At 48.2% G+C, this 12,732-nt stretch overlaps 1 protein-coding gene across 4 annotated transcripts in view; it reads right to left on the bottom strand.

Moving 5' to 3' along the window:
• PAFAH2 (platelet activating factor acetylhydrolase 2) overlaps window positions 1–8,621 on the bottom strand; it is a 31,819-nt gene extending 23,198 nt beyond the window's left edge. For 2 of the 4 annotated variants that reach the window (XM_031962542.1, XM_031962544.1), the window contains exon 1: window positions 8,608–8,621. The gene's annotated coding sequence lies outside the window, so the exon portion shown is untranslated. Of the gene's footprint in view, window positions 1–7,702; window positions 8,138–8,607 lie in introns of those variants that run through there. The other 2 variants (XM_031962543.1, XM_031962545.1) reach the window with 2 other exon arrangements.
• Window positions 8,622–12,732: the final 4,111 nt, after the last annotated feature.

Here is a 12,732-nt window from a genome sequence, read left to right as displayed (position 1 = left end):
AAATGCCTGGGACTAGATTTGAACTCGGTGTTCAAACCTGGTCCAGCATCTACCCACTGCACCACTTAGATGCCGAGAATTCATTGTCAAAATCAGACGTTGTTTATGCATTTTCTATTTGAGTTGACTCTGTAAGTGGTTTTATTCTGGAACCATATACTGTATTCTATGTAAGCCTCTTTGTCCCTGAATGAAGAAGCTTAGGAGTTCAAAAGTTCAGTCTCTCTAGGAAGTTAAATACCAAAGGCTTAAGTTTTCCCACTCTCACTGTTAGTTTAAGGAAGTTCTATTCTCATGACCATATGACACATCATCTCAGCATCCTGCAAGGGCTGTCTGGGTTAAACTTGAGAAGCTGGACTAATTGACCTTGTCCCATCTTCAGCAATTAAAATGGTGGTTTTGCCTAATCCCCCAGGGGCCAGTGAGCTTATATACCTGGGTCCCAATCAGTGACCCCAGAATGCATTAGGACTCATTAATTCACATAAACATTTGTTAGAGAGAGAGAGAGAGAGAGAAGTGGTCTTTGTTCCACATGAGGGCTACATCCATTTTTTTTTAAAAATGTAAGCAATCATGATCCCAAAACCTTATGACATTACCAAACTTAATGACATGATTTTTTTTTAAGTTTTATGCTTATAAAACTGAATGTACCTTCAATTCTGGATCTCTGGCCAGAGCAGTGTCACTGACCATCCTTTATCGATAGGTTTGATGGCCTATTAATAAAACAACTTGTGTGAAGAATTGTCTGTTTACCTTTTACCTTGACATTACTCAACAAGCTTGTTAAACCTCTTGACGGGCCAGGTGGGAGGCAGGATGGTTTAATAGAGAGAAAGCCAATTCTGGAGTCAAAAAGATTTGGGTTCAAATTCTCATTTCTGACAAAAACTGGCAAATTACCTACTTGTTTTCTAAGACAAACTGCTGAGAAGGTAACAGAGACATTGGTATTTATTCAAGAAATATTTTGTATCTGAGTTGCTGAGACTGATAAAATCCCAAATGTAATCCCTGGCTTTCTGGGTCACAGACTGTCCTAGGAGCTGAAGATGCCAAAAAGAAACTGCCAGTTTCCTCAAAGAGCTTAAAAACTACTGAGGAAAAACATGTGCACAAGCAAGTATGGGAAATATGGATGTACAACATGAAAGCAAAGGAAAAGGGAAGGCAAGCACTAGTCAGAGGGATTTAGAGAAGTCTCCTGGGGAGTAAGCAGTTGGGTTGGAAGACGCTCTGGGCATGGGGAACAGACCTGCAAAGGCATGGAGGTAAGAGATGGAATATTGAATATGGGGAAGAACAAATAGGCCGGTTTTCTTGGAACATAAAAATCATGATGCAATCATGCAATCAGCCGGTTAAGCAGCATGCAGTCAAATTGTGAAAGATCTTAAATGTCTAACAGAGGAGTCTGTTTTATCCTAGAAGCCACAGGGAGCCATTGAAGCTTCTTGATCTTTATGTGTGAGCTCTGTGCCCAGCAGCTGCCTGCTGCAAACCACAAACAAGAGAGCCTTTGATGGGCCGAGGGCTCACCTTCCCGGGCAGCAGGAGACCCTGTGGCACCAAAGAGGAGGTCAGGTCACATCAAGAGCCCCCAGGACCACAGAGCCCTGCCTCTGGGAAACAACCCCACTGAAAGGGCAATCACAGGCCAGAAGGTGGGTAGCTGTTACCCACAGGGCTCCCCCAGCCCCGAGACGCTGGGGGCGGGGAGATAAGAACTGCCAGGTCTTGGCTGGATCAGTCTGTTCAGACAACTTTTCAGCAGTTTGCATAGTGAAGGCCACAAAGGAAGGGAGCTGAGAATAATGTCCTCAAGTCTGGGCAGAGGCAGACCTGCCACCCACCAGTTACGCCATCTTGCACTGTGATCTGCAACACACTGAGAGAAGCCACAGGCCAGAACGACACCAGTCAGCTAGAAACAAGCAACCCCAGAGGAAACGTTGCCACAAGACCCGTGTCTGCCTGGATCGCAGTTGCTACTCTATACAAAACAGATGTCTTGATTCTGCTTCTTTGGGTCCTTTCTATCAGCCCAAGGACAGCTGTGACACTGCAGCCACCCCAGGGAAAGCCGCCTTTCTCCACAAGAGTAGGCAGGAATTTCTCAGTCTGTGTTGCTCTGGGCCTGCAGCACTGCAAAGTTTCCTAGATGGTACCCACTGGCTCACGTCGGTGACTGCCTGTATCACTGGCCGGCTTCAAGAAAGCCTCATACTTCATCTTTAAGCTGTTCTTAATCTCTTGCCTAAAAATAAATCCCATAATAGTAGCCACCAGCTCCCCCCAAGAAAATCAGAGTGACATGGTCAGATCTGTACTTTAGGAATATTCCAGTGGAGGAAGACTATTAAAATAGTATGGGCAATATGCATCCAGAAAAAGAACTAAGGAGACTGAATGTAAATCAACAGATACCATGTTCACATCTTTTTTGTTTTTTCTCTCTCCCATGGCTTTTTGTTGATTTTTCTCTCCCAAAATGATTTATAAAGCAATGTATGTTAAAAATAAATAAAAAATTAAATTAAATTAATTTTTTAAAAAATAGTATATGCAAGAGGGGAATGAGGGCTTGGGTAAGAATGGAGGTATGTTAAGTAGGGAGGAGGGGATGGGTGCAGGAGAAGTTAGGGAGGTAGAATTTACAAGACTTATTACCTGACTGAAAAAGAGAAATTAAATCAAGAATTAAATTAAGAATTGAAATTAAAGATGATTCTGAGGTTCAGAAATACATATAAGATATCTTCCCCACTCAAGTTTATAATCCAGCTGAGAATACAGAACCGACATGCATGAAATAATTCCAGACTAAGTAAGTGGGTTAAACTACAGGCCTAATTATAAGAATAGTAGGAGAGAAAAAAAGATCAGCGTACAATTAGAAAAAGAGTTGAGGCCACGGCTGGGTCTTGAAAAATGAGTAAATAGGACACAGATAAGAAGATGGCAGATAAAAATCACAATGTCAGAGCTAGAAGAGACCTTAGAACTGAGAACATTGGCGCTGGGAGGGGCTTAGAACATAGTGTGTCAGAGCAAGGAAGGGTCCGAAGGACAACTAATCTGACCCCTCCTCTTACAAGGGAGAACTGGGCCCCCAGGGAACTGACCCGTCCACTCTGAGGAGTGGCAGAACAAGGCCTGGACTTGAGCTCTTTTGGCTGAAGCAAAAGGAATTGAAGTGGGTGAAAAAGCAAACAAAGTCTGGTGGGAAGCTCTGCTTCTGAAACCACCAGCCTAGCCTCAATTCCTGCCCAAGCTTTAGCCAGCATTTAAAGTTCTCTCCCCAGAGACGCAATCCACTTCTCGGGCCCTGCTTGGCTCCACCATGCTGGTCTGCCCACTGCTCCTGGGTGAGTCTGAGACTTCATTTGCCTGTGATGAGGGATCGTGTGGAGGTATCGATGTAGGAAGAAACTTGGAGTCCAGAGACCCAGGATCAGACGCCCAGCTTTGTTCGCTTCTAGCCTGGAGAACATATTATATAAATCACATTACCCATCTAACTCCATGTTTCCTCATCTCTAAAACAGAGATAACAACACTGGCACTGAGTTTCCTCATCTCTAAAACGGAGATAAAAATATCAGCACCATCTGCTTCTCAGGACTGGATGAGATCACTTTGTAAAGCTTTAATATACTATATAGATGAGTTATTCTGCGTTTTTATTTTTTACCTTTTTTCCTACCTGGTTTGTCATAATAATATCCTAGCTGCTCTTTTTGTCTTTAAACCTATCTATGTTCCCTGTCATGAAAACAATTTTACTAATACACATACTTCTCTTAGCTGTGACCTTCTTCTATTCAAAAACTTATGGTTGCTCCCTATTGCTTGCTGAATGTAGTACAAGATCCTGGTTCTGGCATTCCAGGCTTTCTACAAACAGGGTCCAGTGGCCCATTCAGCTTTATCTCATACTATTCCTATTAATTAATTCTCTGTCTCCCTCAAACTGTACTATTTTCATCCTGTCTTCTTCCCTCTCTATGTCTTTATTTATAACTTTTTTCCATACCTGAAATATTCTTCTCCATCCATCAAAGTTCCTTCCTTCCTTCAGGGCCTAATTCAGGTACCAGCCCTTCATGAAGCCTTCCCTATTTTCTCTTCTCAGAGGAAAGTGATCTCTTCTACTCTGGATGACTTCTGAGAATTAATCTCATTTTCACTTGTTTCATATTAATTTGTGCCTCTGTTGTATTCCTCCCCCATATCCATTAGATTATAAGTACCCTAAGGTCAGGAACTATATATAATATTTTTTTCTTTTCTTTCTTTTTCTTTTGACTGAGGCAATTGGGGTTAAGTGACTTGCCCAGGATCACACAGCCAGGAAGTGTTAAGTGTCTGAGGTAACTCAGGTCCTCCTGACTTCAGGGCTGGTGCTCTATCCACTGCGCCATTTAGCTGCCCTGATTACACTATTTTTTCATCTCTGTCCAGCCTCAAGCACAGGGTCAGTGGTAGTCATTTAATAAATGTTTATTGCATTGAATTAGTACATTAATAGAGTGAGGTTACTGAAGTAGCTTCTTATCACCCTGGCCCTAAGGGGATCAGCTATGAGGCAGAAGAGGAGAAAACTAGAGCAGCAAAGCTGGAGGGAGGTCACTAAAGAGAAATGCCCAAGGAGGGCACCTGGGGGAACTTGTCTGGAGAAGGGAGTGAAGCCTGAGAATCCAAGCCGGCTGTTCCAGGCTGTTTTAGGCTCCAAGTCTAGGATTTGCTGCGGGCCCATCAGAACCTTGTGCATTAATGAGAGGCCCCTAGAGGCTCATTTTGTCTTCACCTTTGGAACTTCTAATCTTCCTAATTCCATCTTGCAAGTGCTCAATTCTTTCTGAGTTTGTTTACTCTGGTGCCTAAAATCAGCCCAGGAACTACTGCCAAGAAGAACAAAGGGAAAGGTGTGCTCTGGCAGAAGAGGAGGAGGAGGAGGTGGGCTGGCTGCTGCGTGGAGTCTCTGAATCTCTTTGCTTAGACATGTATGCAGTCCAAGTGCAAAATAAATTAGAACACGGTGAGTCTTTAAGAGGAGCCAAAGTCATTAATTCCAACCCCCTATCTCTTGAAGTCTTTCCCCTGTCTCTTGTTCAATTCCTGAACACTTCTCACTTGAACCACTGCAATGGCCTCCTAATTGGTCTCTCTGCTTCCAGTCTCTAATTTATCCTCTATACCTTAACCAAAATAATTCATAAGGCAAAGAGAGGCTCATCCCTATGGTCAAAACCTTCTGTGGCTCCCCACTGCTTCTAGGAGAAAATGAAAACTACTGAATTTTCTGTTTAAGATCCTTCACAATCTGCCTTTTCAGCCTTATTTCACATTACTTCCTTTTAAAAACTCACCGTTTCAGCCAAACTGAAATACTAGCTGTTTCCCAAACTGGATTTCCAGCCTTCAAACACTCTCACAAGTCACCTCCCAGACTCCCGATCTGTGACTTCCTTCTAGATTTAGCTGAAGTGTCAACTCCACTGTGAAACTTTCCCAGATCTCCCCCCACACACACACACCTTAAACACTGTCTCCCTTAGTTTACCTTGTACTATATTTATTTGCGTATATACTGTATCCCCTCAAAAGATCATTTGATTCCATAAGGGCTGTTAATTTGATGTTTTTGGAGTACCTTGCACATAGTAGGATCTCAATAAATGCTTCCTGAATTGAATTCAAAATATGCATTTCAGGTACAAGGTAACAAATCACATGCTGAAAAGCATAGGGTTCAAGTTTTAGTTATAGCTCCCCCCATTTCTTTTTTTCTTTTTTCTTTAGAGGTGATAAACTCTGTTTTTCTCACATACACAGTAGGGCTCAAGTGAAAAACTGTCGGTCATCTCTGTTAATGGAAGGAGCATGGGGAAGCCAAAAGGTCCTTTCTATTTGGCTTTGAGAAAATAAACATTTGGGGAGTTGTTATACTTTTCCCTTTATAGTTTGCATGTCATTTCTGAAGTAAAATGGTGAACTTGAGGTCAGGAAGACCCAAATTCAAATTCCACCATTAGACATTTTAGCTATGTGGCATTCATTTCACTCCCAGCACCCCAGTTTCCTCCTCTGTCAAATGGGATTAACAAGAGAATTTACAGAGTAATTGCAAGGATTAAGTGAGAGAACAAATGTGAAATGCTTTGTAAATAGGAGCCACCAATTCTACCTCGCCTGTGGGATTAGGGCAAGTCACTTAACCCCTCAGATCCTCATGGAGATAATACTTGCATCACTTACTTAACAGAGTGCTTGGGATCAAAATGATTTTCAAGCAAAATAAAAATGTAGATTATTATTACATTCTTCTATGTGATCTATGAGAGAAGTAATAATTCCTATTTTTATGGTGCTTGAAGGTTTCCAAAATGCTTTTCTCACAATTATCCTCAAAGGTAAATAGTGTAAGTCGTATGTAACACCCTCTCCCCCCAGACAATTGGGGTTAAGTGACTTGCCCAGGGTCACATAGCTAGGAAATGTTGAGTGTCTGAGGCCAGATTTGAATTCAGGACCTCCTGATTTCAGGGCACTATCCACTGCACCATTTTGCTGTTTTATGTATGTAATTTAACTAGATTTAATAAATGTCTATCCGGGCCCCACTTTGTGTAACTGGCCCAAGGGGCATGGCCGGGAGATCCTCACCCCAGGGAGCACCTGCTCTGCTGGGGAATACAACACGCACAAAGATATGTCAGGAAATATTTAACAAAACAAAAACACAATAGAACATAGATAATGTTAATCTGTGATTTTCTAAGTGAGCAGGTAACCTCAGGAACCCTTATGCACAATCAATTCTATTTGAGTTTGACACCACTGCTCCAGGAGAAAAGGTGTGGAAAATGGAGAGGCAGGGCAGCATGGGAGGGAGGGGGAAGTTGGATCTGATGGGAAGATGCGAGTTCCAATTCTAGCTCAGCCACTTACTAGTTTGTGTGACTCGGAGTAAGTCATCCCATGCTCTACAACCGTTTCCTCATCTTTAGAATGAAAGGCTTGGCCTTTAAAGTTCCTTCTAGTTTCAAAGCTATGATTCTAAGTCCCATCAAGAAGTTTGCATCTTAGTAAAGCAGGGGAAACATTTACCAAGCATAGGAAATAATTAAGTTTGTTGACCAAAGGTCTTGCCTCTTTTTCTCTTTCCCTATGTCCTGACCTTTAAGATGCTGTTTCCCCTTTAAATGATCCCTGGCCCAGTTCCCTAGTCCTAAACTCCTCTAATCTTTCCCAGCCTATCTGGCACAAGACTGTTGCGCCGGGAGCTCTGGAAGAGACCGACTCCACATCTGTCCGTCTCTTCCTGAGACCCTGGTGGACTAGGCAGCAAGACTAGTAAAGGCAGAATTTAAAGGAATCACCGCCAAAAGTAGATAAACTTCATCAAAATCAACATTAATTCCCTTTTCGAAATGAAACTTAGGAGAAGGAAGTCCCTGGTGCCTTCTCCGAGAAACCAGAGGCGGGATGAGAAGCCATTCTAATCTCCCACAGACGGAGACACCAACCAGCCCGGGATGCGTTCTGAGTGGTCAGTGTCCAAGGCCAATCCCCCCCCCCCCCCAATGGCTTCTCCAATGGGCGCCCAATTTCCGGCGATCTCCTCCCCTGGGCTGCGGCAGCTCCCTTCCTAGGCGCTCCTTTCCCGGCCTCCGCCTAGCACAGTCACCTCCGCTCGGACGTCTTTTAGGGCTCCCCAGATTGCTTCTCCGGTCCTTCGCGGGTCTCCGGAATGACGCGCCCCCTTTGTCCCCCCTTTTCTATTCTTATCCGCCTGGTGGTACCGGGGGGGGGGGTCCCCGAGGGGCTCTCGGCAGGGGTCGCTGAGGAGTCACAGAGGAGACCAGAAGGAAGGCTGAAGGATCAGCAAGAGGTCAACGCGGGCCGAGCGGGGTCGGAAGGGGGTGGTGAGGAGGGTTAATAAAGGGCTCAAGGGAGGGCCGACAAAGCTAAGGGGGGAGTTATTGGGGCGCAGGAGAGTTCTCAATAAGGTGGTGACACCGGTGGGGGGCCCTGGGGATCTGAGGCGGGCCAGCATGGGGACTGAGAGGCTGTAAGGAATCACAGAGCATTTCTGGGGGCTGTGAGGGGCTGTAAGGACGGGGATTTGGGCGTCAAGGGGGAGCGGCTGGGAAAAGGGGGGGACTGGGAGGCGAAGGGTGGGCACCAGGGGGGCCAAGGGCAGAGGTCACTGAGGGGTGGGGTTACCGGCAAAGGGGCTCAGGAGGACTCGCTGGGGTTACCAAGGGGTCAGGCGCTTTCTCAGGGAGAGGTTCCGGGCTGGCAGTGAGCGCGGCGGCGAGGAAGCTTTGGGGCGCCCTGAAGCTCGGGGTATCAGGGGGTGATGGGGAGCCACGGAGGGCTCACTGAGGGGGGCAGTCAGGGGGAAGTCGAGGCGGGGGTCTAGGATTGTGGGGGATCAAGGAGGAAACGGGGGCTCTAAGGAGTCCCTGAGGAAGGGGAACCACGAGCAGCCATGGGGCTCGCCGAGGAGCTCAGTAAGGGAAGGGGCCAGGGGGGAGGCCGCGGGGCCAGGAAGGGGCGCAAGAAGGGATCACCATAGGTCGGACTCACCCTGCCTTGGAGGTCCTTTAAAACACCACCTTTGGGTCCGTAGACAAGCGAGGGCGGAACCCCCTCCCCCCGCCCCTCCCCCAAAAAGTTGGAGATCCTCCGGCGGAAGCCCCAGACGGCCTTTTCATCGGGACTACAATTCCCAAAAGACATCGCGCGCCGTCTCGGGAGAGCGCTCCTTTGGGAGAAAGGACTACGACTCCCAGAAGGCATAGCTGTCCCTAGCTTTCCTTCCGGGGGGCCCCCCTCCCCTTTAGGCGAGCTGGAGCGGCGCCCATCCCTGGTGGGCTGGAAGGGCCAGACGCGGGGTGGGGGAAGTCTTTGGGGTTGCGGGAGCGTGTTTTGTTAGGTTTTTCCCCCACTTGTTGTCCGGGCTATTCCGCCGAGCGGTTGGTCTCTGAGGCCTGCCACGTACACGTAACCGCGCTAACCCTCATATAAGGGAACCTTTCTCTGCATCCCTAACTCCCTGCCTTCCCACCCCCGTGAGAGGGGCTCTCACTCCCTCTCTCCTTTTTTCCCTCCTTCCCCCCTGCCCCGGGTAAGTTGTCTCTCTGTCTCCCCACCTCATCTGCCCTCTCTCCCTCCTTCGTATCCGGTGATTATCTCTTCCTTTCTCCTTTTTCCTTTCCTCTTTGTCCCCCTCCTCCTCCTCCCTCCTCCTCCTCCTCCTCTTCTTCCTCCCCTTCCTCCTCCCCCCCCCTCCTCCTCCCCTTCTTCCCTCTTCCTTCCTCCTCCTTCTTCCTCCTCCCTCCTCCTCCTCCTCCCTCTTCCTCCTCCTCCTTCCTTCCTCCTCCCCTTCCTCCTCCTCCCCTCCTCCTCCTCTTCCTCCTCCTCCTCCTCCTCCCTCTTCCTCCTCCTCCTCCTCCCCTTCCTCCTCCTCTTCCTCCTCCTCCTCTTTCCCCTCCTCCTCCCTCCTCCTCTTCCTCCCTCTTCCTCCTCCTCCTCTTTCTCCTTCTTCTTCCTCCTCTTCCTCCCTCCCCCTCCTCCTTTTCTCTCTCTCACGTGGGACCCTTTCCGGTGCCCCCCCCCACACTCGGAGTACTCAGCAGGATGCTGAGGAGACAACTTTCCCCCACACCCCGGCTCCCCTTGAGGAAGGCGCCCCCATTTGCATTATCTCCCTATAGAGGAATGGGGGGGGGGAGGGTGTCCATGTTCGGAGGAGGTTCTGGACCACACCTCCCAGCATCTCTATAGAAGGCTTTGGAGAGCCGGGAAGATGAATCGGAGAGGGAAAAACCCAAGGTTGCTGCCGCAGCAGCAGGGCCACTATGCCTCCTGTAGGCTACCCCCCAGGATGCCCTGGGTCAGGCTGCAGAGCTATCCCCATACAGGCATTGGCTTCTTTTACCTTTTCGGCTGCCCTGTGGGTGGGCGTCCCACAGATGGGGCTTGACCATCCAAGGGTTCTCAGCCTCCTGGGACCAGATCCCCCCCAGGACCCCCCAAGAGCCTTGTGGGATGAATTTTCCACAAACCAATGGATTGGATATTGACATTTGATAACCAGGAATTAAACAGAGTCATCCCACTTTTACATGCTGCTGTCCTCCCACTTGGGACTTTTAGACCAATTAACTTTAACTCTGAGGACATATGTTTTGGACTTGGCCTTCTTTTCTGTACAAATACCCATGTTTTTGCAGGACTAGTTTGCCTTCGCTTGGGAAGGCCGACAGTGGACATTTACAGTCCCGCCAGTGGGACACCTACCCAGTCCTACGAAAGGCTGAGCTTGTGGCCAAGGACTTAGAAGGGTGGGCCAAGGTGGGGAATGTGAGCGTGCCTCACTCTGTTAATGATGCCGTGCTGCTCTCTGAGCTTTTGCCAGATTTAGAGCCTGTGTCACCAAGTGTTGTTACCCGCCTGCAAGCGTGTGGATGGGCCGTCAGTCCTGCAGAGGTCCGGGGGTCCATCACGTTCTTGGGTTGGGTGAGGCACAAGTAGTGCCCAAGGCTATGATCGATAAGATGCAAGCATACATTCCCCCCCCCCCCATTAATTTCACAATTACCAACCTACCTGGACTTTTTAAATGGGTGTTTACTCCCCACTGACCCAACTGTCCAGACTCTTGTACAACATGATCAAAAAGGGAGTCACCTGGGATTGGGCAGAGGTGGCAAAGCAGGCTTTCCTGGGGAGCAGGAGATCTGGTAAGCAGTCCCAAGCCCTACTGACAGCTGATCCGAGGTGGCCCTTTGAGCTGGTGTACATGTGACCTCTGAGGGTCTTAGGTGGGGCCTGTGGAAACGCTCCCAGTGACTCTGGCAGCCCCTCAGTTTTTGGAGCCAGTTATGGAAAGGGGCTGTGCTACACTACAGCCTGACTGAGACACAGCTGGTACCTATGTTGCTACTGCCCAGGACACTGAACCAATCACTCAGCAAGCCCCAGTGTCGGTGCAGACCACATACCCAATCTGCAGAGAGGTCCAGAGCTGGGTTATACCCCAGACTATCATCCTAGAGAGATGGAGAGCCTACCTCAAACAGCGTAGCATGTTGTTGAGTAGTTTACTAAGAACTGATTTACAGAACAAACTGGGGCCATTGGAGGGGCAGGACTCCCTGTCCCTGACAGAACCTCCTCCAATGGCCCCTTCTAGGGAAGGAAAGGGAACGATACCCGAGTCCGCCTAGTACATGGACCGGTCCAGCTCTGTTACCAATACTGCATGGATGACTATTGCAGTGCAGCCCTCCACCAGTATCCTTTGGAATGAGGCAGAGGGCAAGACAAAGTAGCCAATGGGCCAAGTCTGGGGCTGTGTGCTTTGGGGTGGGTTGGGAAGAGGGTTCTTTGACCCAGTGTGCAGATAGATGGGCTGTCTATCAGGCCCTCATCCAATGGGCTGCACCCCTTATACAGCTAATAGTCTCTTCAGAGGATGTCCTGATAAAACCCTAGATGGGTACCCAAGGCAGCATACTCCCATCGGTGCCCTGTACCTTCTCGCCAGACACTAAGGTATGGCTGGAGTGGCCCTGGAAGGTGAAAGCCCCTCACTTCCATTGGTTCAGTCTGATTGCACCCTGGGGGACAGATTTAGAACAGAACCTAACTGTGGCCGCTTGGGTTATGAACAAATGGCCTTTACAAGTTTAAGTGTATGTCCCTCCTGAGGGTATCTGTATCCTCTCCCTAATGAGTTCTACAGTGTTTCTCTCTCCTGAAGATCCCCCGAGGACTCCATCAGAAGACTGGGTATGGCACACCAAACCTGGCCAGAACCCTAAGGCCTCCGACTCAGGACTCGAAATTCAGTTGCATACTGTTGGATGGGCAGACTTAGCGTTGCTTGTGCCAATGACTTCCCTCTCCTATCACCTTTAAACTAATTCTGCCCTATAGGGCCCTGTGGGCCTGTGGGAACACTGTGAGCTTACTTGGTGGGACAATGGAGGGGGCAATATACCTGGTTTTGCCTGGTTGGATCCTATCCAACCATGTGGCCTCAAAACTTGGATACCTTTGGGGATGAGCAGTACATGAAGTGAACATGATGGAATGCCATATTCTCACCCCAAGGGGAGGTTGTACACACAGCAACAAGTCACTGTTCTGACTTTCCATCTGAAGCAGGCCCTTAATGCTCATATGGCATGCCGTCCCTCCTGAATGATGGATTTGGACAAATGTGGAAGGTCATGCTGCAAAATTGAATGGCTCTTGATCTCCTCTTGGCTGCCAAAGATAGCACGCATGCCCTGTTATACACAAGGCTGTGTCTTCACTCTTGACTATAGTCATATCACATTCAGCAACCCCACAAACCGTGAGCTCACACATACAGGAGATCCACACCCTTATGGGAGATCCCCTGCAGTGGTGCTGGAATAGCCTGGGCTCTACTTGGCCAGAACTGCTGACCATCCTCCTCTCTGGTGAGCTTGGCCTTCTCCTGTATTATAGCATATATTGTTGTTTGGGGTATGAATGCAGTGCCTCGGGCAACAATCCTATAACACAACTAAGCTGGGAATGGATCCTTGAACAGGTGAAGTGTGAAAACCTAGGCCTCAAGGATCCTGGATCTGCAGGCTGCCATATATACTAAGAATGATGTAACCATGCTGACTAATGCTTATATAAGTAATCCTTTCTCTGTGCAAGTGCATC

Source organism: Sarcophilus harrisii, chromosome 3 (assembly GCF_902635505.1).
Source record: "Sarcophilus harrisii chromosome 3, mSarHar1.11, whole genome shotgun sequence".
NCBI classification, from domain to species: Eukaryota; Metazoa; Chordata; class Mammalia; order Dasyuromorphia; family Dasyuridae; genus Sarcophilus; species Sarcophilus harrisii.
The sequence above is the reverse complement of the archived record's forward strand: the minus strand, read 5'-3'. Positions and strand labels throughout refer to the sequence as shown.